This window comes from Dermacentor variabilis, chromosome 4 (assembly GCF_050947875.1).
Source record: "Dermacentor variabilis isolate Ectoservices chromosome 4, ASM5094787v1, whole genome shotgun sequence".
In the NCBI taxonomy this organism is placed as follows: domain Eukaryota; kingdom Metazoa; phylum Arthropoda; class Arachnida; order Ixodida; family Ixodidae; genus Dermacentor; species Dermacentor variabilis.
Genome location: NC_134571.1, coordinates 172,498,059 through 172,523,555, shown reverse-complemented (window position 1 = coordinate 172,523,555; position 25,497 = coordinate 172,498,059). Strand labels below are relative to the sequence as shown.

Genomic DNA, 25,497 nt, shown 5'->3' with positions numbered 1-25,497 from the left:
GCAAGGACACACATTTTCACTAATGATATATTTCCTGCATGCTTAGAAGTATTCAAGTTTGGAGGGGTTAAGAGTAAGACTCATAGGGGAATACCTCCCCAAATCAATGGGTTGCAGGTCACATAGTCTTGTTCAGCAAATCGGGGCATCAAGTACAAGAACATTTATGACTTTCACCGAGAAAGTATAAGAGTAGGGTTGAGAATAAATGCGATAACAGAAAGCTATCTTCAATAGTGACACGTGTACTTATATTTACCGGGCGACCACGTTTCACCGCCTAGCAAATCTTATCGCACAGCGGGACGCTCCTGCATGTATCCGAAGTTTCTGGAAAGTTATCGATGCTTCTATCCGCTGTCTGTTGTCGCCGAACCTTGTGTTATCTGATTTCATCGCGTGACGCGAATGGTGTAAAACTTTGTGGAAGGCACGCGGGTCCCAACGATTAGTCTGGAGAATTCGTTGACTACTGTATAAAAGCCGACGCGCAGGACCCGCTGATCAGATTTTCGACTATCGCCGAGTGTGTTCGACGCTACCGTTGTTCTTTGAGTGTAGCTTGTTTTCAGGGCACAAGGTCGCCCAATAAAATGTTCGTTTCGTTAATCACAGTTTTGCTGCCTTCTTCAACGTCACCACCACGTGATAATAGCTTGGCAAGAGATCAATTGTTAATGGTTGGCAGTGAACCTCTAGAATCTGTGCGAGGTGGCGTTTATCCGGTCAAATATTCACAGGAGGTTCTGATCGTGCGAACCAAATTTACTTTTGAATTAAAATGACTTGGAGCGTATATAGTATGCATTACCAAATAATGACTGGCAGCTTATCTCCATCTCAAAAAAAGTACAATAATTGAATTTTACCGGTATGAACCCACGGGACATTATCTTGGAGTTTAACAAAGACGCTTCAGAATAATTAAGGACATGCTACAATCGATGGAACGAAAGTCGTTCGGCGTTGCATTAGGTGACAAGAAGACAGTGGTGTGGAGCAAGTGGGTGTAGTGCGAATTCCGGTACAGATTGGGAGAAAATTAGTGGAGCTAGGCAGGGCATGCAAAGCGTAAAGCAGATAATCGGTTTTATATTAGAGTGACATAACTACCAAAAAGAAAGGAAGCGCAGACAAGCATGGTAGAGACTTAGGTGATGTGACAAAATTACGAAATTTGGTGGCATAATTTCGAACCCGTTAGCGCAGGACAGAGGTACTTGGAGATCACTGCGAGAGGCCTCCTTTTGGCGGTGTATATAAGGATCGGCTGGTGGTGATTCCTGGTGAATAGAGAAATCCTGCAAAACATGATACACTATGTGACTAAGCGCCCACATTCGCAGGATAGCATCACCATCAAACAGTCTGAGTGAGGGTGCATGCCATTTATGAACTACTGGGCCGAGCGGCAACGATAACAACAGCCGTGTTTTTCCCAAGCCACACGCAGTTCCTGCTTATTATTGCGCGCCAACAACTAAGAAAGTTGTTGCCCTTAATGGCGACTATGGAGATGAACAGCTTGCTTATCGAATGACGCTGTTTGGTGGCGCCGCTATCTCGTGCGCGTGGATGTGTAGTCACACGGTATTTTGCTATATTTGGAGAGATTTTAACCTTCGCTAAAAGAAGTTGAACACGCGATTTGTAGCCTGATGAAAACACACCATTTTGACATCTCTTACAATCCTAAAAAACGCTCTAATTGACATCTCTACAATTGCAACAACAAATAAAATTTTTCTGAGTAGTATCGTTCAACTATTCGCTGTCAGGAATAAAGAATTAATATCAGTTTGTTAACTTTACTACAATACACTTTTTTTCTTATTCACATAAAGTCATCCTACTTAATTTCAGCCTTCCTGCATGCTAGTTTGGACGCCTTGTATACATACGGTAGAACTGTAGTAATTGTAGGCAGTATTTACGCATGCTTACCATACACTTCGAGTACGCCATATTTAAAAGGCTGCTGGTATCCCTACTGAATCGAAGACCGTTTCGAAATCTACGAAAGCGATAAAGATAAGCTGGTAATATACTCAACTAACTCTTGGGTATGATTCATTGTGGAATAATTTTTCTAACGGCCACCATAATATAGCTTCATTTATTGCAGTAATGTTTAGCCCTGAATCCCTCAGAAATTACCTCACTGAAGGTTGCCACCTTGTAGCGATGGTAAATAATTGCTATTCCAATACCGTTATTGAAGGATTTAGGACATTATTGGGCGATCTTGGGCCCAGGAAGACAATGGACACGCAAGACTCAACAATAGGAGCGAGCACAGTCATCGTTCGTCGAAATCTGATCTACAGGTCAAGCTGAAACAGCGGTGCTCGTGTGCGTTCCGAAGTATACGCGTTCTTTCATCTCTCGCACGGAATCTAGTGCGACAAGGAATCTTTTGCTACTGAATTAGCGATGATATTCGAGAAAGTTCATAAAGGAAACTAACAAAGCAAATAACAATTTAAGTTATCACAGTTTGTTTTTAAAGCACACGTAAAACCTCTTAAGCAGCTCAAGATGAATGACTTCAGGCAGTGCACAGCGTCGCAGCAATTGCGTAACATTGTTTCGAATGACCACATACTGCAGTGCATCAAAGCGTCAGAGTATTTTGCGCTACCCTAATTAGCATTGCAAAAGCTTTTCGCACATTCCGCGTCAGCGTATCGGCAACCAAACCGAAACATAGTCGCTGGGATTGTATTCCACATAACTTCGGCGAAGGTCATAATCTCGGCTTTAGGTACTATGCTGGTTCTTGATGCGCAGACAGCTGAGTATAGCTCGTTCGACACGCTGTAGATACGCTGCCTTGTCGACATTGTCTTCGACGCCGATGTTCGGCACCATGACACCAAGCGTTGCGGCCGGCTTCCTTCAGTAAACCTACTTGAAGGGCGTCCTTTGCATTGTTTTTAGCAATGTCACATTGTAAGCGAAGATTATATGAAAGGACGAAAACTCAGATCTTGCGCATGTGCAACTACCTGCAGTTCTGACTACATACCATCAGAAAGTTGACTACAAGTAGCAATTGAAGAATCAAGTGGACGCATTGTAATGCTGCACTTAATAATCTCGTGAACAGAGCCAGGGCATCCTTGTGCCTTTCGCTTGTGACGTGAACAGTGGGCGGGTGCTCACTAACGTCCCAGCTGAGCAACTATGTGCATTTGCTCTTCTGAGCGGAACTGGCACATATGTAATACCTTCACCGGTTACTGAGAGTGTAAAACGAGGGTAATTTAAACAGGTTGCGCGTCCTAAAGGCGAGGATACGGTTTATAGACTCGACAACTACGGCCAGGTGGCGTTGCTGCGCCTGTGTAAGAAGCGCTTTCGTTATTTGAAAACATTGCCTTGGTAGTCGCTACGGTGTCCAGACTGTAGTTCCTGTGCAGTACAGCTGCATGCTCTCTCTTTCTCTCATTGCTCGTGACGCTCGCGCTGTATTTTGAGTGGTAGTGTGATAACTGATTGAGAAACGGCAATATGCAGATCCTAGTGCAGTTTTTCAGAAACTGCTTGAAGCAGCACACTTTTCTTGCGGCGGGAAGCTTAAGAAAGGTCAAGGTCTGCTATGCCTTTCATTTGGAACGTCTAAGGAAATGTGGACATAAGATGTGATTAAAAAACTTTCCCCTAATCAGGTACTTGCAGCATCGAACACACCCGCCGTGGTTTCTCAGTGGCTATGGTGTTGGGCTGCGGAGCACGAGGTCGCGGGATCGAATCCCGGCCACGGCGGCCGCATTTCGATGGGGGCGAAATGCGAAAACACCCGTGTGCTTAGATTTAGGTGCACGTTAAAGAACCCCAGGTGGTCAAAATTTCCGGAGTCCTCCACTACGGCGTGCCTCATAATCAGAAAGTGGTTTTTGCACGTAAAAACCCAAATATTATATTATTAACATCGAACTTGAGGTAAAAGTCACTTCAATGAGCAGAACCTATTGGGCTTAGAAATGGTTACATTGAACAGGAGTACTTTTTTTTCTTGTGCTTACGTAAAGTAACCTAATAAGCTTCCTGTTGTTATAAATGGCCTTCAGTTTATTTAGGATGCGTACGTGCATTCGAGCGATTACTTTGTTTTTTATGCGTCTCCCTCAGTAACATAGAAACGCCGTTTTGTGAGACAAATTTCAAAGTATTATACACAGTAAACACATGTCCTAAATCATCTAGCTGTTGAATAAGGCAACTGCTTCACCCAAATTTCAGCCGCGTAATTGGTTTACGTCAATGCGTCAGTTAAAAAATTCCTACGTTAGGTGGCTTGCACTCACTCTCGACTTTTCCTTTGCTGCATTGTGCAAAAACTCTTCATACGGGAACGGCTCATTCCAGAAAATGTTTTAACAGGCTGATAACATATATGTATTTTGACGATCGTTACGTCTCCTTATTGCGCATACTTAAAAAAAAGTGTGACAATAGACTAAAACAAGTGCTTATTGCTAGCAGCACAAAACTGCCAATTGTCTCTGCTGCCACTGATGTCTTACGACACGCTGCCGCCTTGCAAGTCACGTTCAGATCCTAAATATTACACATGGTACTTGCCCTTTTCCGTGCTGCCAGTACAGACTATCGCAGTAACAGGGTATTGAAGTGAGCGCATTGAGGTAGTGGTGATGATGCAGGACGCGGGGTTAGTCTGGCATACATAGCCGGCAATTTTTCTGCCTGAGCCTCCTGGTAGTGTCACTATGCAGGTCATCAGTTGTCGAAGAAACCGTGTCATGCGTGAAGGCAATCATCAGTCATTTCGCTCTCTCCTGAAAGCCGCGGGACCTCCGTGGAAAACGACGTCTTCAAAGGTCCTGTGTGAAAGACCATTCAGTTGCAGGCTGTCGACAGTCGTTTTCTTTCTGTGTTGAACGGCGGGCATAGGCAAATGAAACGTTCGATGTCGCCGATATGACCACAGCAGGTCGAAATAAATATATGTTATCAGCCTGTTAAAACTTTTTCTCAAATGTGCCATTCCCCTATGAAGAGTTTTTCCATAAGGCAGCGAAGGAAAAGACCAGAGGGAGTGCAAGCGACCTAACGTTGGAATTTTCTAACCGACGCAATGACGTAAAAAGAAATCACACGGCAGAAATTTGGGTGAAGCACTTGTCTTATTCAACAACTGGACGATTTAGGACATGTGTTTACTGTGTATAATACTTTTGAGATTGGTCTAACAGACCATCCAACGTTCACCCAACCATTCACCCAAGCGGCGTCACGTACCCGTCCTGCCTTCAACGCTGGAGCGCGAGTTTCTGACCTGTTCAGCGAACCTGGTCTATCCGTGGCTACTGCGTGTGCGTGACCAACGTCACCTGCGGACCATCGCCTTGAGATAGTCTGCTGATATAACTGCGCTTCAAAATGTGGTGCTGGGGTCTGTCGGTTTCATTTGACAGCAGCACTTGCGGCTGGAGGAATGCGGGGTAAAGCAAGTTTCTTACCTTTGCAGCCCATCCAACGTTCACCCAAGCATTCACCCAAGTGGCGTCAGGTACCCGATGCAAACATTAACGTTCTGGATGAATCCAATCGTAACGCGGTTGAATACTCGAATTGCTTGGCAGGCTTTGGTTGTGAACAGCTGCTTACAGTGCCGACAAGATGTATCACAGGCAGCTCAAGCATGCTTATTGACCATATTTTATCTAACTTCATATCATGTGATGACTGTGGCGTAATACCACTCGACATTACAGATCAATATCTCATCTTTTGTTGCTTGTCTCATGCCTCACCACGCGCTCAGCGTCCTTTCCAAAAGTATTTGTTTAACAAAGTTCTATTCATAGATTCCATCTCTTCTTTTGACTGGTCGACGATAAAATCTGAATCAAACGCTGAGCTAGCTTTTGTACGCTTTTCATCTGTAATACAGCAATGTGTCTATGATGCAAACACTTTTGTTAGATGTAAAAAGAAGTATCGAGCACCCCATAGCCCGCAGTTCACAGATGGTTTGTTAGTGTGCATACGCAAGAAAGAGAATATTGTCACGTGGTGTTGACGTTGAAGAACACAGTAGCTATACTGTGAATAACAAAACTAACTTTTATTGGGCGAATCTGTGCCCACAAGGCAGGCTACACTAATAGCACAACGATAGCCGCGAACACGGTCGCGATAGTCGAAAATCCTATCAGCGGGTCAAGCGCGTCGGTTTTATACAGCAGTCGTCAAATATTACAGACTAATCGTAGGGACCCACGTGCCTTCCACAAAGTTCTACACCATTCGCGTTACGCGATGAAATCTGACAACACAAGGTTCGGCGACCACAGACAGCCGGATAGAAGCATCGATAACTTTCCAGAAACTTCGGATACATGCAGGCGCGTCCCGCGCTGTGCGATAACATTTGTTTGGCGGCGAAACGTCGTCGCCCGATAAAAATAAGTACACGTGTCAATACCTCCCTCTTAAAAAGTATCGACCTGATGCGGCATACAAACAAAAGTAATAAAGAAATACACCCGTAGCAAAGAAAACAATAAGGAAGTTCGTCAGCGTCCGTAATAGGGTTTCAGACGCACTTCGTGGACCACTTAAGATCGTGCGCGGCGCCGATGTGAATGCGAAATTCCGTCTGGCACGAACTCATAGTCCAGTGCGCCAATACTTCGAATGACCTTGTAGGGTCAGAAATAGCGGCGCAATAGTTTCTCACTCAGTCCTCGTCAGCGTATCGGGGTCCAAACCCAAACACGGTCGCCGGGCTGGTACACGACGAAGCGTCGTCGGAGGTTGTAGTCTCGGCTGTCGGTCCTCTGCTGGTTCTTAATCCGTAGGCGGGCGAGCTGTCGGGCTTCTTCGGCGCGCTGAAGATAGCTAGAGACGTCAACGTTCTCTTCGTCAGTGACGTAGGGCAGCATGGCGTCGAGCGTCGTCGTCGGGTTCCTGCCGTAAACCAGCTTAAACGGCGTGATCTGTGTTGTTTCTTGCACCGCCGTGTTGTAAGCGAAGGTTAAATACGGCAGGACCGTGTCCCAGGCCTTGTGCTCGCTGTCGACGTACATTACTAGAATGTCGGTGAGGGTCTTGTTCAGTCACTCCATGAGACCTCCTGAGACCTCCTGAGTTCTCCTCCTGCGGCTTGTTGGCTTAACTGCAGTGTGGCTTGGATGAGCACTGCTGGAAAAGCCTTTCCTCTGTCGGTGATGAGGACTTCGGGGGCCCCATGTCGCAGCAGGATGTTCTCGACGAAAAATTTCGCCACTTCGGCTGCGCTGCCTTTCGGTAAAGCTTTAGTTTCAGCGAAGCGGGTGAGGTAGACCGTCGCCACGATGATGCACTTATTTCCGGACGTTGACGTCTGAAACGGTCCCAACAAGTCCATACCGATCTGCTAGAATGGTCGGCGAGGAGGTTCGATCGGCTGTAGCAATTCTGCTGGCCTTGTCGGTGGTGTCTTGCATCGATGACAGCCTCGGCATGTCTTGACGTAACGGATGACGTCGGTGGTAACACGCGCCCAGTAATACCTTTGCTGTATTCTCGACAGCGTCCAGGAGAATCTGAGGTGCCTAGCGGTTGGATCGTCATGAAGGGCGTGCAGTATTTCTGGACGCAGCGCTGACGGTACAACAAGAAGGTATCTGGCGCGCAATGGTGAGAAGTTCTTCTTCACGAGCAGGTTGCTTTGTAGCATGAAAGAAGAAAACCCTCGCTTAAATGCCCTAGGGACAACATCGGTGTTCCCTTCCAAATACTCGACGAGGCCTTTTAGCTCCGGGTCTGCTCGTTGCTGTTTAGTGAAGTCTTCCGCGCTTATTATCACGAGGAAAGCGTCATCGTCCTCGTCGTCTTGCGGCGAGGGATCGATGGGGGCGCGTGATAAGCAGTCTGCGTCGGAGTGTTTTCTTCCGGACTTGTATATTACCGTGACGTCATATTCGTGCAGTCTGAGGCTCCAACGCGCCAGCCGGCCTGAAGGGTTCATTAAGTGAGCTAGCCAACACAACGCGTGATGGTCGCTGACGACTTTGAATGGCCTGCCATAGAGGTAAGGGCGGAATTTTGCTGTAGCCCAAATGATGGCGTGGCATTCCTTTTCAGTCGTAGAACAATTGCTTTCCGCTTTCTGCAGCGACCGGCTAGCATACAATATCACCCATTCAAGTCCTTCTAGGACGGTACCAAGGCCTAGGCTACTGGCGTCAGTGTGGATTTCGGTATCGGCGTCCTCGTCGAAGTGTGCAAGTACCGGCGGCGACTGCATGCGCCGTTTGAGTTCTTGAAATGCTTCGGCCTACGGCGTTTCCCACTTGAACACGACGTCACGTTTGGTTATATGTGTTAGCACCTCCGCGATGCGTGAAAAGTCCTTGACAAACGCCTATAGTAGGCACACATGCCAAGGAATCTGCGCACTGCCTTCTTGTCGGTTGGCTGCGGGAACTTTGTGATAGCAGCTGTCTTCTGTGGGTCGGGGCGTACTCGTGATTTGCTGATGACGTGGCCTTGGAACAAAAGTTCATCGTAAGCGAAGCGGCACTTTTCTGGATTCAGAGTGAGCCCTGATGACTTGATGTGCTTGAACTCCTGGTTGAAGCTTGTCAGCAACACTTCAGGTTTCCCTCCATGCAGTCGAGGGATCCCTCTTGCGACGCGAATTTCATGGTCTGGCAGTAGACGTTGGTCGCCTTCGATGACGCCTTCTACGTCAGCGGGTGCTTCGGTGCCGACCGAAATAACAATGCTGGAGCGAAGCGGGATGCTCACTTGATCTTCGAGCACACTCAAGGCGTGTTGACTACGAGAGCTCTCCGGCGGTATCGTTCCATCTCCCGACAGCGTTATCGACTTCGATTTCAGGTCGATGATTGCGCCGTATTGGTTCAGGAAGTCCATGCCGAGGATGACGTCTTGTGAACACTGTTGGAGGATAACGAAGGTGGCAGGTAAGTCCGGTCATGAACGGAAATTCTTGCCATGCAGATTCCAGTCGGCGTGATGAGGTGTCCTCCAGCGGTCCGAATTTGGGGGCCTTCCCATGCAGTTTGTACTTCTTCAACTGGGTGGCGATGTGTCCACTCATGACGGAGTAATCAGCCCCTGTGACCACAAAGGTGCTAACAGCGTGACCGTCGAGAAGGTTGTCCAGGTCGGTGGTTCTTTGTCTGGCATTGCAGTTAGGTCTTGGCGTCGGATCACGGCTGCGTCGTGTTGAACTGAAGTTGGAACATCGCGTACGTCGTCTTTGGTCGGTGTAGTCTTGGCTTCCTGACTTCGTCGGGACGACGGCGTGTCGTTATTATGTCGTCTAGATGGTCTCTTAGTCGTCTTCGTCGGCGGCGGAGTATCTTTGTCAGTTCGACGTACAGCAACCGCACCTCCATAAGTTGCTGCTTTTAGTTTTTCGGATATGGACTCGCAGAGCACCCCGTGCTGGGCCAGTGTATGGACGGCACTGCGGCGACAGGTAGCGGCCTGATGGCGACCGGGGCGGCCGTCGAGGGCTCCACTGAGTAGCGACGATGTACTCGGCGATATCACGAGGGCGTTCACCATCCCGAGGGCGCGGTGCGTTGACGGCGAACCCTCTAAATCCCAAGCCGTGGTATGGGCATCGGCGGTACACATGGCCGGCTTCCCCGCAGTGGTGGCAGAGCGGGCGGTGGTCAGGAGCACGCCAAACGTCTTTCTTCCTGGGGTAGGTGCGCTGAGCTACGGGTGGGCGTGCTGGTGGCGGCGGCGGTGGTCGACGGAATTGCGGCGTTACAGGTTCCTGGCGAAGTTGTGGAGGGGGACCATGACAGTGGGCCACGGCGGCGTAGGACATATCTTCTGGCTGGGGCTGCGGTAATTGAGGTTGCACCTCAGGAACCCGATGCAATCGCTGAACCTCACCTTTCACCATGTCGGAGATCGAGATCACCCTAGGCTGCGACGAAGGCAGGACCTTGCGAAGTTCTTCGCGCACAATAGCCCTGGTGGTCTCGCGTAGGTTGTCGGTGGCCATTGATTGAACTCCGGCATAGCTTGTTGGCGTGGTGCGGTGGTCGAACTGCCGGTTCCGCAATTCCAGTGTCTTCTCGATGCTCGTCACCTCACGAAGAAACTCGTCGACGGTCTTCGGTGGGCTTCTTGCCATTCCGGCGAAAAGTTCCTCCTTTACACCACGCATCAGTAGGTGGACTTTCTTCTCCTCGGACATTTCCGGGTTGGCGTAGCAGAACCGATGGCTCATTCCCTCATTGAAGATCGCGATCGTCTCATTCGGCAGCTGCGCTCTGGTCTCTAGTAGAGCGTGGGCTCGCTCTTTTCGCACGACGCTTGTAAATCTTTGCAGGAAGCCGCTTCGGAACAGGTTGCCCAGCTGTTAAACATAGCGACCCTCTCATACGTTTCCAGCCAGCTTTGCGGGTCCTCAAACGTGGAACCGCGGAACTTCGGTGGTTCCCTGGGATGCTGCAGCACGATGGGGGACGCTGGGGTTGCCATTGGGGTTGCCTTGACCAATATCTTCTTAGTCTTCTCTGGTAAAAGTCCGTGCTCTGGGGGCAGCTGTTGAAGATGGCGGCTGGCTGAATGGTCCGGGACTACGTTGGTGTTCTTTTTGCGGTCCGGGCTTGGATCACGGCTTGTCGGGGGCATCCGGTACATGAACAAAAAGCACCTCCACCAGATGTCACGTGGTGGTGACGTTGAAGAACACAGTAGCAATACTGTGAACAACCACACTAGCTTTTATTTGGCGAACCTGTGCCCACAAGACAGGCTACACTTATAGCACAACGTTAGCGCCGAACATGGTCGGCGATCGTCGAAAATCTGATCAGCGGGTCGAGCGCGTCAGCTTTTATACAGCAGTCGTCGAATGTTCCAGACTAATCGTTGGGACCCGCGTGCCTTCCACAAAGTTCTACACCATTCGCGTCATGCGATGAAATGTGATAACACAAGGTTCGGCGGCAACAGACAGCCGGATAGAAGCATCGATAACTTTCCAGAAACTTCGGATATGTGCAGGCGCGTCACGCGCTGTGCGATAACATTCGTTAGGCGGCGAAACGTGGTTGCCCGATGAAGATAAGTACACGTGTCAATATGTACAAAAAAACTAAACGTTGTCAAGTTAACTTCAAATTGCAGAAGCGATATGCTTGCTACAAAAATGTACTAAACAAATTGTTGAAAGATGCGAAAAAGAAGTACTATGAAATTAAAATTAATGAAGCTGGAGGTATCACTAAGCAGTGGAAGCTCATAAACTCTTTTTGAACAGAATCTTAAAAAACTAAACAATAAGTGAGATTTCAAGCTTAGTGGTACGTATCGAAATCCATCAGACATTCCAAAATATTATAATAATGTTTTTTCCGATAATAATGAGCCCCTTCCTACGAGTGCTATAACAACACCCCAGAGACAACCACAATCTTTCTTTATATCATATCATTCTGGATAAAATATTCAATATTATACAACAACTAAAGCTAATAAGTGCAGGTCTAGGTGAAATACAACCGGTGCACCTAAACTGTGTTGCTGCTATTGCTGCTGACCAATTTCCTTATGTAATAAATCTTTTATTTAAATGCGGTGTATTTTCATCTAATCTTAAACAAGCCAAATATTCTTTATATATAAAATAAGAGGTGATAGGAGTTTCATTTCTGACTATCGCCCTATTGCTATATTATCCGTGTTCAGCAAAATTATAGAGAAAGGTGTTGAAAAGCATCTAGGTATCTAACAAAATTTGACATTCTTTGCCCTACGCAGTTTGGCTTTCGTGCAGGTTACTCTACTAATCTTGCGCTTCTTTGATTCATTGATAGAAATAAGCACCACGTTGACGAAGGTAAATATGCTGAAGCAGTGCTTATTGACCTCACCAAGGCGTTTGATTCAATTCTTCATAATATTTTAATTACTAAATGAAACGCAATCGGTGTAGCAGGGCCGGCGCTGGCTTTTTTTCTCGATTATTTAACCAACAGACAACAGGTTGTTAGTATCTCTAATTACCTTTGTAAATTGAAAGCAATTGATAGGGGAGTTCCTCAGGGGTGTATATTAGGCCCACTATTCTTCATCATCTACATTAATGACTTATCTGCCCATCTTCCGCATTGTGAACCTTATCTCTATGCGGACGACACTATGATTCTAACTGTTGACACATATATTATTAGCCTAACTTCTAAGCTCAATACCAATTTGGAAAACATCATTTGCTGGTGTCGTCGTAACTTTTTAAAAATGAACCCTAATAAAACAGTCTTCCCATGCTATTTCTCCCCACTCAAAAGAGAGTAATAAATATTCTGACCAGAGCTATCCATAGTTATACCATCAAACCTTCTAGTCATCGTTTTTTGGAGGTTGTGCTCGATTCCAACTTAATGTACATTACCCATATTTCACATCTAAAGCAAAAAACTGGATATGGTATACGCATTCTTAATAAAGTACGTCCATACTTTAGTCTACCAGCCTTGCTTTCTCTTTATCATGCATTCATTCACACTCACTTCACCTACTGCATTGCGACTTGGGGCAACACATATAGCTTTCATCTTGTTCCTTCACAATACGCCCAGAACCAGGCCATCCGCATTATTACTTTCCAGTCACCCCGATGTAGTGTATCAGCTATTTTGCAAGAGCATCGCATTCTCACAGTTCGTAAACTATTTTAATTAAACATGGCAGTCCTTTTCTACAATTCCTTTCACTCAAACATTCCCCAAGTAATCTTTAACACTGAACAACTTGCTAATCCTAATAATACTCGTTTTGCATTAGCTAACAACTTCTTATTACCTAAAATCAGAACAAATTTAGGTAAATTCACTTCTGCGTTCACAGCGATATCTTACTGGAACTGTATTCCAACGGACATAAATCTGTCTCCTAGCATAGGGTGCTTTCAAAAGCACTTATTCTCATATTTACTTAACTTGTGAATGCTGTGATGTAGTTTAACGTGTTCTGTATGCTTTATTATGTGTAAACCATTATATCTCCTTAAGATTTCACCATATCTCAGTCCACTTGTTTCCTTGTGTCAGTTCGTGCTAGAACATTGCCTCTTGGCTACATTTCACTTCTCCTGATTTGTTTTGTTCTTGAATTCAGTACAAGAAGTGATTCTGCACAGCGTTATGCCATGTTTACAGTTTACTTGCTTCGTTGCATTCATACATGTTAGCAATTCTACCTCTTTGCTGCATTTGCATTAACCTGAATTGTTTTGTTTCTTTTATTTGTTCAAAACGCAATTCTGTGTACTATAATATAATGTTTCAGTTCTTTTGCTCTCATGTGTAATTATTTGTAGACAACCTTACAACTTTTCTGCATTTGCTCTAACCTAACTTGTTTCAATCTTTCCAATTAGAACATGAGGTCCCCCTACAGCCTTGAGATTTTAGACCTACTTCTGTATAACTTGTTACTGTGCTTTTAAGTCCATAGGTCAAACAGCAGAGGTGCGGAGTGTGGTGGATCGCCCTAAAGTGAAATTGCAATACATCCTTACGATTTTGAAAAATCTTTGGCGCCCCTACTTTTTGAACATATGTCAGTGCTAGGCGCGCAAGAGCGTCGGCTCTTTCATTTTCTTCAATTCCTACGTGGATGGCATCCATTGAAATTTCGCGTAAGATCCCTTGCTCGTTTAAGTTTGATCAGTGCCAGTGATTGCCTTGTAAACTTCTCTCGAAGTAGGCGACGGTGTAATCGTTGTAACGCTTACTTTCAGTCCGTCAGCAACACGACGTCACGTGGGGAATATGCGCGTAGTTTTCGCAAGGCCGCGGTAATTGCGGCACTTTCTACAGTTGTAGACGAAACTAAGCCATTGAGGCGGCCAGACCTTGAAATATTAAGGGAGGGTATGCAGAATGCTGCTGCACAACTATCTGTTTGAGCGCACGCCGACCCGTCTGTGCGCACTTGTAGGTGGCTTTGAAACGCTGTGCTCAAGTGGTACAGCACAAGGCACCTTGTTTCGGCAGTTGAAACGGTGCGTTTCACCGGCAGGTGGGGTACAGTGAGGCTGCAGGTAACGTCCACGAAAGACCATGGCGGGTCGAGGCAGCTCCATTTACGCCATTCCAATTGAAAAATCGATAGGTTTTAAGGGCTGCATGAAAACGGGAGCGAGTTCTTGCTTTTAGCCGTCGGAGAAGCGCCGCGTCTGTGGGGCTCACCCAGCCTTAGGCCCAAACAATGAAACCTTCCTTTCCTTCAAGCGCTTCCTAACCTTACGTGAGGCCCCCTTACAGCGAAGGAGCGATGGAGGAAGCAAGCGTACTCTGAAAGCTCCCTTCGCCCGTCCTCAAGTAAGGAGCGGTTGTCGCATGCCTGGGTTCGAGATGATCTCTTAAATGTTTTACGCGAACATGGCTATTCAATAAAAGAATGTTGTATCGTCACACAATTTTTAAATTGAAGAGCCAATACAGAGATGCGTGGGTGTTTTTTTCTAGTTTTGTTCACTAACCGTAAAAAAAGTACCATATTGCAGTGCAAAACTTGATGTGCTCCAGCAACTCTGAGACGCCGGCGTCGTGCAACGCCTAGCAACGCTTTCGTGCCACACGCGTGACTGAAACGAACATGCCTGGCAAGACGTACTGTGCTCGCGCTTCTCCGCAGGTGGATGAAAGCGCGCATGCGCAAGGAAACGTCACGTGGCTATGCGTTGAGGTGAAGCGCTCGTTCAGGGCCAGGAGCGGCGTAAGGACGCATGAAGGTAGCTTCGGAGCTACGTTACGCTGAGGAAGCACCAAGCAAGCCTTTACTGAGGGCCCCTCAGTAAGGAAGCTTTCAAAGTGACATAAGGTGGCCTCATCGCAATGAAGGCTTCCTTACTGAGGTATGGAAGATTTTATTGTTTGGCCCTTAATAGCTACGGCAGCAAGGTCTGATGTGCCGAAACGCGATGGAGAAGAGACTCTACTAGATTACTAAGCCACTTGCTTGAAGCCGCCTGAGGAACTTCCATCGTCAAGAGAAGTCCCTTCCTGTGCACTGCCTCCAAGCACTAAAATTGGCTCGGTGGTTGTGTTATCAAAGGTAGCTGATAGAGAATGCTACTTGTTATCAGATCAGCGTTTCTTTTAAGCACAGGTATACGGTTGTTTCCCGAAAGTACACTTGCCATGCGACGAAATGCGTTGACTCGTTGCACTGATGCAGCCACAACACTTTAAACTGCGCGTCGCCAAAGTAGCTTGCAGTCGATGGTGATGATCAGGGTTGAACACTAGTTGCACGACGAATTCGATGGCCTCTAATATTCGTCGACAGGCCCGTTAACTACAGCTTCCTTCCCGGGAAAAGCATAAAGACAGATTTTACCTCTGATAAGAATATGCAAAGCGTCGAAGAGTGGCCATCGATGATGGAGATTGAGCCCTGTGCTACCCGGGCCGAACCTTTGTGTTGGAATTCCGAGATCGAAGTGCAGATATCATCTGAGCAAATGTACAATTTAACTGCCGTCCAACCTACCTTCAGTTCGTCTGGAAGGGTCGCCATGACCACGTTAAAAAGCAAGGGAAATAGAACACTTCCTGGTGGAACGCCGATCGAAATGGGCTGCTTTTCGCTCATTATATTTCCGAGCCTCCGACACAAAGCGCTCATCTTGGGCCCCGTGTTCAGGATGAGCGCATTCTCTTCAAAACCACGACATTCTGTCTCAGCAGCTCGTCCTGCAGCATGCTTCATTCTGACAGGGCCCCAGCATTTAGTGGACGTTCCCCTAATGCTCACAAATCTTTATTGCTGTGCACATGACCGCTGCTTGATTAACCACATGACGCGGATGAAAGGAAGGCATACAAAAGAAAAACGTGCATTTGCACACCTCGTACAGAATGGCGCTTGTCTAATCTAGGAATTTCACTGAGACCGGCAGAATTTGATGCGCAGGTCGCACTGTTTCGTGCTGTTGCGGCTGTTGTGGCACCGAACGACGCAAGGATGCTGTGCACTAGGCTCGCGCGATGACAAGGACATGCAAGCCACCTTGGAAACCTAAGCCTCAGTAGCACGTGCTGCAATGCAAATGGGTGCACACTGGCTCCTGAGGGTGACCCTCGACGTTCGAAAGCGCTCACTAGTGGAGCCATCGGTGCTGGTGTCGTGGGCTAAAACTTGAGGCTGCCGCATATATGAAAAGTCTATATACCTACGAACGCAGGTTACCTATACTCAAAAATGTAGGTATCAAGTCAATTCGAAGCTTTCTTTCGCTAGGCCTGTTGATAATATATGACTTCTGCTCAGCTTCAACTTCTCTATTTCAACATGCAGCCTATGCGAATGAATAAATCGATCAATTATCGAACTTTTCTGATCAAATACTTGGACATTGGAATTTGAGGAGCAATACATTTTCACTTTTACAGCGCAGCTGTATATGGCTAAGTTCTGGAAAGGATTGCGTGCGTCTATCGAGCCGTATAGATCAAGAATTTCTCCCCATATGTGGGCCGATCGCGAATATACTGTAATATCTTACCGATACGTGGTGGAAGGGAAGCAGGCTTTAAGCACTGGGCCAGCTTGCAGAAATATGTTTTATATCTTAGGTCCAAATACTACCCTGATAAGATAATAGGCAGATGTAAATTGATACAACACTTCGACCCGAGTTGGCAATGTCTACATTCGCACTGCCCTTTCTTTGACGGCGTTCCAAGTGCTTCCGAATCTCCTTTCCTTTCCTTCTACTCTCTCGTAGGGGTGGTCCCGTAAGCGTGCTGCCCGACAGGACCGCGACACGGAAAGAAATGCAAACCATCCGTGTGACACCGATCCCGCAAACTTGAAGCGTTTCACCGGAGCAACGGCGATGTTTCAGAGGGAGCTCGTGGGATATGAATTTGGGATAGCCTGTGTTGTGTGTGACCGCTTGTGCTTTTCACGAGACCTCACAACCATTACGGCACTGAGGGACGTCAACCGACGCACGATCACCCTTTTCGGAGTGCGGTCAGGTGTGTGTCCTGTTCTACATGCTTGGATTCGTTAGTAAAAGGTGTCGTGCCGCGTTTTTCAACAATACATGGGTTCGTATACCCCCCGGTGCCTCATCACCTTCCGAGGCTCAACATCGTGGAAGAGAGACTAGTCGCGCGCCGCCTACCATTTATGCGAATACGGCGTTAGACGCACAGCAATGGACAGTTCGCCATTCATTGAGGAGCCTACACACACGGCTTCGGTGGTCATCCTCCTTGACAGAGGGAAATGGAACTGCAATTATTTTGCATGAAATGTACCTGAATTGGAAGAATTGTGCAGTCTTGCAGAAGCCTGTTCTGGAAAATCGGTTTGAACTAGACATAATAACGCACCTGGTACACTCTAAAAACTAAGGGAGTGCCGGGCACTCTCTTTGAGGGAGTAGCTGCTTGTCCCATATTTCACTCTCTTTTCGAGAGTAGGTCGACCCTCTTTGAGAGAGAGTAGGTCAACTCCTCCTGACAGAGTTTTGTTACTCCACCGCAAGGGATTGCTAGTACTCTTCCGTGGAGTGATAATACTCTTCCCACAGGGAGTGCTAGTACTCTTCCGTAGAGTGCTAATACTCTCCCCGCAGGGTTAATAGTACACCGCCAGGCCGAGTACTTCTACTCCCCCAAACAGAGTGCTTGTACTCCTTCAGAACAGAGTGCTGCTAGTACTCTTCCCAATACCCTCTTAGCCAAGTCCTGGTCATGCATGCAGGCAGGAAATCAGATCAAATTAGGGCCGCTGATATACTGTTCCCTAGGCGGCTCCTCAGAGACACTGGCCCGATTCCAAGCGGCCTTCAGAATAGGCGTGAGCAAAGTTATGCAGGATTTTAAAGTCATTTTTTCCTGGCTATTTGCTGGCTACCGTGAGGCGTGACTGCTCTGAAGCGGCCTATGCGTATGCGTCACGAACGCCACTGAGGAGAAAAAATGCGAATTAACACTTAATCTGCAAATATCTTCGCAAATTTCACAATCAGGAGTCACACAATCTAATTAGAATACAATTGTCAAGGGAATCACATACTTATCAAATCACAATGCTCTATACATCATGTGAATTCGAACCCGCGTACACTCGCATTTGTACAATTCAAAACACACATCATAACCATTACACCACAGCGTCGCCACGCCCAGTCGTATTCTTTTAGAGGTTATATATATACCAAACGTATTTGATGAATCGGCTGTGGTGGGTGGGGTTTCTCTGCAGTGTGCTGTGCTGTTGTGTACTGGAATACGTGCGCGTTTGCATCATTTCCATTCCTTGCTACGACTAACGAAGGAAGACAACGTAGACGACAACGTGAGAACTATTCACGGCTTGTCGTCACCGCAGGAAAATAACAACTGTGCCGTTCAGCTCATGATCGAGTGCTTTTCCAGTCCATGCATTATATGTTCTCCAAAATACGGGGATACAAAGTATTGCGCCAACCATCCACGTGTGTGAATTTAATTCGCGCGTATACTGGTGAGCAACTGCGACGCCAGTACCAGGCATTTCGACGTGCCTCACGCTGCCGTGTAGGCGTTCTTTTCAAGTGCATTAGTTTAGAGTTTGGTTCAGTCCGCTATGAGCTGTTGTCCTGCATTAGCAGCGGATCGTTAGCGTTTAGAAGCGCATGCATTCCAGCATTTGGAGACTGCTTATGCCGATAGCCGCGTCAAATGCATTGGCACGCATGTTTAAATGACTAATGTGTCCACTTGTTACGCGTGCACTGCTCGTATCCTGTGGCAGTGCTCGTTCTAAAAGCTTCGAAGAACATCTACACTCATGCGTGTGTTCAATTTATATATACACAGGATGGACTTGCCGGCTAGTTGGTTGAGCATTTTAGAAGAAACAGCGCAACACAAGGACGACGCAAAAACATGCCACACCACGAAGCGCTGGTGTGGTTGATGCTTTTTTTCGTCCTTGTCTTTGCGCTATTTCTTCTTCCACGATACACGCACACCACAGGTACGCGAAAGTTTAGGAGCATAAGTGGTTAACTCTGTTTTCCCCGTTTTCTCTCAGTGTCAATGGCACAGTGCGTTGCCCGGAATTGTGCACGCTTACCCCCATATGCAGAAATGCATCATAACTTGAAGCCCATGCTTGACTTGATCTAAACGACGCAAGTCGTGAACGCACTAAAAGAAAGGCAGTGAGCGTCTTGGGGGACGTTCGCACCAGGCGTCGTTTATATCAAGTCAAGCATGAGCTTTGTATTAAGATACATTTCTGAATACGGGGGCTAGACATCTGCTTCTTCCAGAAAATGTCGAAGAAACGCCCGCCAAAACCAGGCACATTCGTAAACTTAACTAGGCAATACGAAGCTCCATAGAAAAAAAGAAGAGTGGTATTAAAAGCTTTCAGTATTTTTCTTTACATCAAAATAGTTGCGCTCTCGTGGCTTCACTGTACAGAGATAGTGCAGCGTTAGCTAGAAAGCATGAATTTCCTAACTCCATGCCAAAATAAGCTTGTAAAATTATTTAGGTGCTAGAATCCAGGGTTTGTAGCGAGCCTTGAAAATCCTTTATTTCTAAAATGCCATTTTCAAGGCATTGAAAACCCTTGAATTTTTAGAAGTACTGGAAAGTCCTTAAACTTGTACACTTGGCTAGACTTAGCAGACATTGCCAAGCGCTGTTTTTCCCTTCTGTGACACTCTTTCGCATGTCACAGAAAATTGTCTCTGGAGCTAATAGAAGGAAAGCGACATCCTTAAAGTTGAAATTACAAAGGAGCTGCAGATACCAGTTTTATGCACATGGAACCGGCGACAAATGGGCTTGGAGGAGCAGAAGCAGGAAGCTCAACAGTTGAGGCATTCAAAGAGAAGCCGTGAAGAGTAAATTGAGAGCAACAGACACAATAAAAAGAAATTAGAAATGACTATTGCTGATTTGATGGTGAAAAAAGCTGAGGCAACAGATGACATCACATGCACTGTCAAACTAAACAGTATTCAAAAACTGCAAATGTTGTAGGTCCAAGTTTTTAATTGTGCTATTGCAGAAAAACTTTGAGCGCTTTCTTGAAATGCTTCCTTGTGTGCGTTTAGTGGTGGGCGGTGAAAGGCAAATTAGCAGTCTTTCAAATGTTTGAAATCACTGAAATGCGATTTGTTTTGTTTTCTTTTGTTTGCATTAAAGTTAACGGTGTTCTTGAACAAGTTATTGCCTGTCCAAACTACTACACACATTGCACGAGGTCCTTGAAGTTACTGTGTCGGGGCCTCGAAAGTCCTTGAAAAACCATTGAATTTTTTTCTTCAATATTGCTACGAACCCAGTAGAACAACTGTCATGGAGTAAAAACCTTGGCTGAACAGGGGCTTATACGCAGAGCACAGGAAGACTAGAAATGCAGTAGTAGGCATGGAGGGCCCTGAAAAAAATGTGCCACATCCGCTCGTCTGCCTTATGTTTCTGCACCGACTGTCGCATTTTTAATAGAAGTGCACTTTCTGTTCTACTCCAATAAACGCAACATTACGAACTCCAGTGTGGGGCAGTCCTTCAGCCAGTGCAGAACTTTTCCTGTACATCCGAGTCAGCTCTGTCATTTTTCCAGCATTGTAGTACAAGATTTGTTAAACTGGTTTAGCAGAATATGAGCAGTATACTCTTAAATTAGTTGCTTATTTGTATGCACAAGTTCAGGTCCTCAGTTTGGTTGCATGACAAATTGCCATACCTCTATCAAGAAACAATTTTATTACAGTTTAATAAAATCCAAACAGTAATAATCACAACAATATAATGACATACGTTTCTTTTGGTACGTATACAGCCCATGTCCTGGCAGTATATAAATTCAACTATACACCGCAAGTACTGTGTCCTGACCACTATTATTCACATGTGTAAAACCATCACAGCAATTCAACAAATATCACAGTAATTAGTGACATACACTTTGTAACTGCTTTACATGAGCATAATGTATACAAATGGTCCCTGTGTACCTACACATGACTAGTGACACCCGAGTACTATTACTCACAGGTGTAAAACCAACAAAGCAGTTCTTTAAAAAATATCACAGCGCTTAGTGACGTACATGCTGTAACTCCCTTGTAGAAACTTAATACAAACACGTGAGGACACAGAAAGCTAGCAGTGGGCATACATGGGAATACCACCGCCTCAATACTAATTCACAAGTGTAAAACCAACCTAGCAGTTCTTTAAAGAAAAGCACAATGCTTAGTGACATACATTTTCTAACTAGCCTATATAAGCTTTATACAAACATGAGAACATACACGAAGCTAGCGGTGCAACTACATAAAAGTGCGGCCATCTGAACACTGTTATTTGCGAGTGTATACTCAACAGAATAGTTCGTTATAGTGGCGAACACTTTGTAACTGCATTATACAAGCTTAGTGCAAGCACAAGAATGCGGAAAAAAAATAAATTAGAAAGTTGCTCTATGCATACACAAACACATCAACACAAATGGTAAACACCGCTTGAAGCACAGTGCTGTGCCGGTTGAAACTGCCATCCACAAAAGTATTGAGCAATGCTTAAACCACAGGCAATAAAGTGCTGAAAGACTGTTTCTAACGTACCTGTTTTAATTCAAATTTCTTGAATATAGGGCTCTCTTGCAGATAAGGCATCTGATCCAACTGACCTGATTTTACACCTGCTGCATGCATACAATGCACTCAGATATAACTGGTAATAATAATTATAAAAGGAATTTAAAAACTTGATAGTATGATGAAGATGCATGACTAAAAAGTTGTCCCCCTCGTACTTGTTAAAAAGGTGCAAGTACGACACATGTTCTTTCTTTCCTCAATTTTTGCATTAATGGACACCCCGGAACCTCGAACCCACACACAAAAAAAGATACTGCTATGGTAATAGCGTTATGAATAATTTCTTGTGAAAGCTTTTTTACAGACAAGTTGCAGTCTCGTTTCTGGAGGTTGAGCTGTATCTTGCAAAATAACTTGAAAAGTGGTCACATGGGAGCATGACACTATATCATGTTAGTTTCAGTTGACTCTCTTGCCCTACAAGTCGCTGCTCACTGTGGCCAGTGATGCAACAGCAGTGTCTGTGTGATTTTCATCACACTTCCGTCCTATGCCATTCTTACCAGAGTTGGCGGCACATAGATACCCAAATTTCGATAGTGTTGCTTTCTCAGGTGGTTGCTTTTGATTTGCTCAATATCAGTTGGCACTTCAGCTGCATCAAACTTCTTTTTTACCTCTTCAACAACAACATCAACAACAATCTTATGACACCTGTGTTGTCCTTCTAGTTGCCTACAAAGACCAGTCAATCTAGCAACAACACTGACAGTCTCTACTATATTGTAATGGGAGAAAGGTGTGTCCCACCATGTGTTTCACATTGTTGTCACTATGTGGGCTGGCTGGGGAGGCAACAACTGTAACATGTTTGCATTTGCATATAATAAAGTGATGCTTGTACTGTGTTATAACACCTAACTTAGTCTTGCACTTGCTGCACAATAACACTGGCTCACAGTCGTGGTGAAAAGCTTTTGTATGTTGAGCAAATGAGTTGTATCCACTACAAAAAAAGTCAGTGATAGCACACATGTTGCTCTACCAGGCCTGGTGTGGTTCCTTCTGACACTGCTGCTGATGCTGACGCGCCGCTGCTTGCCTCGTACACTGTTGCAGCTGCAGTAGACATGGCAGTCTCTGTATCTATTGCTGCCGTGTCATCTGTCATGGTAACTTCCAAGTGGTATCGGGCTCACTTCTGCAACAGAGATGTTGTTTGCCCCTTTAGGGCTCTCATGATCAGGGCCAATAATTTCGTAGGCATTGTCTCCTGCATCGAAGAACCAATAAGAAGAGCATGAATGAATAAACATAGCTCTAAAAAGTACGGACATCAAGACTTAACCACAAGCTTTGCACATAAGTGACCGGGCTTAAGGGGGGACGCGGCTTTCGCATCGCGAAAAATGACCGAAAAACCGATTTTTCGAAAATCACATTTTCAGTTTTTATAACCCTTTCTCTACCTGATTCCAAAATATCTTCCCTGAAAACCGCTTAGAAGTGCTTTAAAAAATTGTTTAAAAAAAAACCCGCGACCAAGCACCTCGGGCGCCGACGACTCGGACCCGCGACCAAGCACCTCGGGCGCCGACGTTTCGGATCCGGGACCAAGCACCTCACGCGCCGACGACTCGGACCCGTGACCAAGCACTTCACCCGCCGACGACTCGGACCCGCGACCAAGCACCTCGCGCGTGGATGAAACGCAGTCGAGATTCCGCAGTACAATTCAGGCTCACTTGGAACCGCACTACATATCGATAGAAGCTTCTCGTGGGCGAGCCGAGACAGTGCAAGCATCACTCAGTTCTGTTTCGGCGACCGAAAGAAAAATGAAGCTCACAGGTGAGAGAGGAAGTTGTGCCAATGTGGAGCTGGCGGATGAGTTTTTGGTTGTGCAGGTCACAGCATTGAAGGCTTTGTACAAGAATGCCTTGTGCCAAGAATGCTCTCAGCCGGGACTGACTGTTCATTTGGGAACAAGGCATGGATTGGCTGCACGAATGCTACTGACCTGCAATGCCTGCGGCGTTCTTGCAAGTGAATGGTCATCGCCGCGAGTAGAGGGTGGTAAGGCTTTTGACGTGAATATGCGTGCAATGCAAGCAATTAAAACCACCGGCAGAGGGGCAACTGCACTGACTGACTTTTGGTCAGTAATGAACGTTTCACACAGAGGCTTGCACCATAAGACATTCCAAAGACACCTGAAATCAAAATTCAGGCCTGCTGGTGGGATGGCTGCATCAAGTCTCTTTTCTGATGCTGTGGCAGCCGTGCGGGAAGTTTACAGCGAAATGGACCTGGCATTCACAAAAAATGTGACGGTAGTCTACGACGGCACATGGATGACACGTGGTCATGCATCCCATATTGGTGTGGGCACAATAATTGAATTTTACACTGGTCTGGTGCTTGACTGCGTTGTGCTCTCGAACAGATGCCATGGATGCACGCTTGGGCCGAAACAAAACGATGAAGGCTACAGAGAAATGGAAAGAGAATCACGTGTGCCAAAAGAACACCGATGCAAACTCAAGCCATATGGAGGTCGAGGCAGCGTTGATCTTGTTCAGAAGGTCACTGGAAAGGAATGACCTCCGCTACACATGTGTTGTTTGTGATGGGGATAGCCCTACCTTCCAGGCCCTTTGTGAAGACAAGGCTTATGGCTTCATTACATTCAACAAAGAGGACTGTATCAATCACGTTAAAAAGAGGATGGGTACAGCCCTGCGAATACTTGTCTCAAAAAGCAGAAGTAAACCAATTGGAGGGAGGGTGGCCTGACCCAAGACCTAATCAAAATGCTCACCAATTATTATGGCATGGCCATACGTAACAATAGTGAAGTAGATGATATGCAAAGGGCCATAATGGCAACCTTTTATCATATCACTTCAACAGATAAAGACCCTCATCATGAGCTCTGCCCTCCAGGACCCCTGAGCTGGTGCAGACACCAGGCTGCAGAAGCTGAAGGTAAAGCTCCGCCAGAACGCAAGTACAAATTGGCAACACATGTTTCAGCTGCGTTGCTGCCTGTGTATCAACGCCTCTCGGATCCTCAGCTACTCAGCCGTTGCCAAGGCAAGAAGACTCAGAATGCAGCCGAGAGTCTCCACGCTGTCATTTGGTCAATTCTACCAAAAGAGCAAAATGCTTCATTGATCGCAGCGGAGACAGCTGTCAATGAGGCAGTCTGCAAGTGCAATGCTGGAACGCTTCGTGCATACAGACAGTGTTGTGCCTCACTTGGCTTGAAGCCAGGAAAGCATTCCCTTCAAAGAGCTGCAGAAAAGGATGCCCTACGAAAAAAAAAGGCATCGAAAAAACATCATATGAAAGGCCACATGCCCAAGAAGCCCCGCTGTGCTAAGGACACCAAGGACTACAATCCTGGTGCATTTTAGGAGCGTGGAGGCAAGGCAAAACTTTGAAGGCCTTTTTCTCAAAACTGTGTTTTTGCCTTTCTGCTCAGTTTGCGGAGCTGATTTCTTTGTTACCGTTTGGCCTATTCTGACTCTGTTTTTTTTGCCTTGTTCCTTGGGCTACAGTGCAGGTCGTGACATTCTTGCTTTTGGGCCTTGACGTTTTATAAATTTATGATGTGGCTATTTGTTCACCTTGAAAGTGTGCTTGATACGAAGGTAACATAAAAAATGACACTCCAAAAAGATTTGTGTTGAAAAAAACAAAAGCAAGAATGTCACGACCTTCAGCGTGCATTTAGCTATGCAATCAGTACTTAACAAGCCTTCTATCACGTTTTTTATGTTCCCCAGGCTCTTCACAAAGTTCGAGGTTGAAACATTCTGCTCAATCAAATTTAATAAAATGTTCTTAAGGTATCACTCTGAAACTTTTATGGAAGCATCAGGGAGACATTCTAAACATTTGTGCTAATT

General features: G+C 46.1%; 1 pseudogene; it reads left to right on the top strand.

Moving 5' to 3' along the window:
• The first annotated feature begins 23,316 nt into the window (after positions 1-23,316).
• Positions 23,317-25,002, top strand: LOC142577668 (uncharacterized; annotated as a pseudogene).
• Positions 25,003-25,497: the final 495 nt, after the last annotated feature.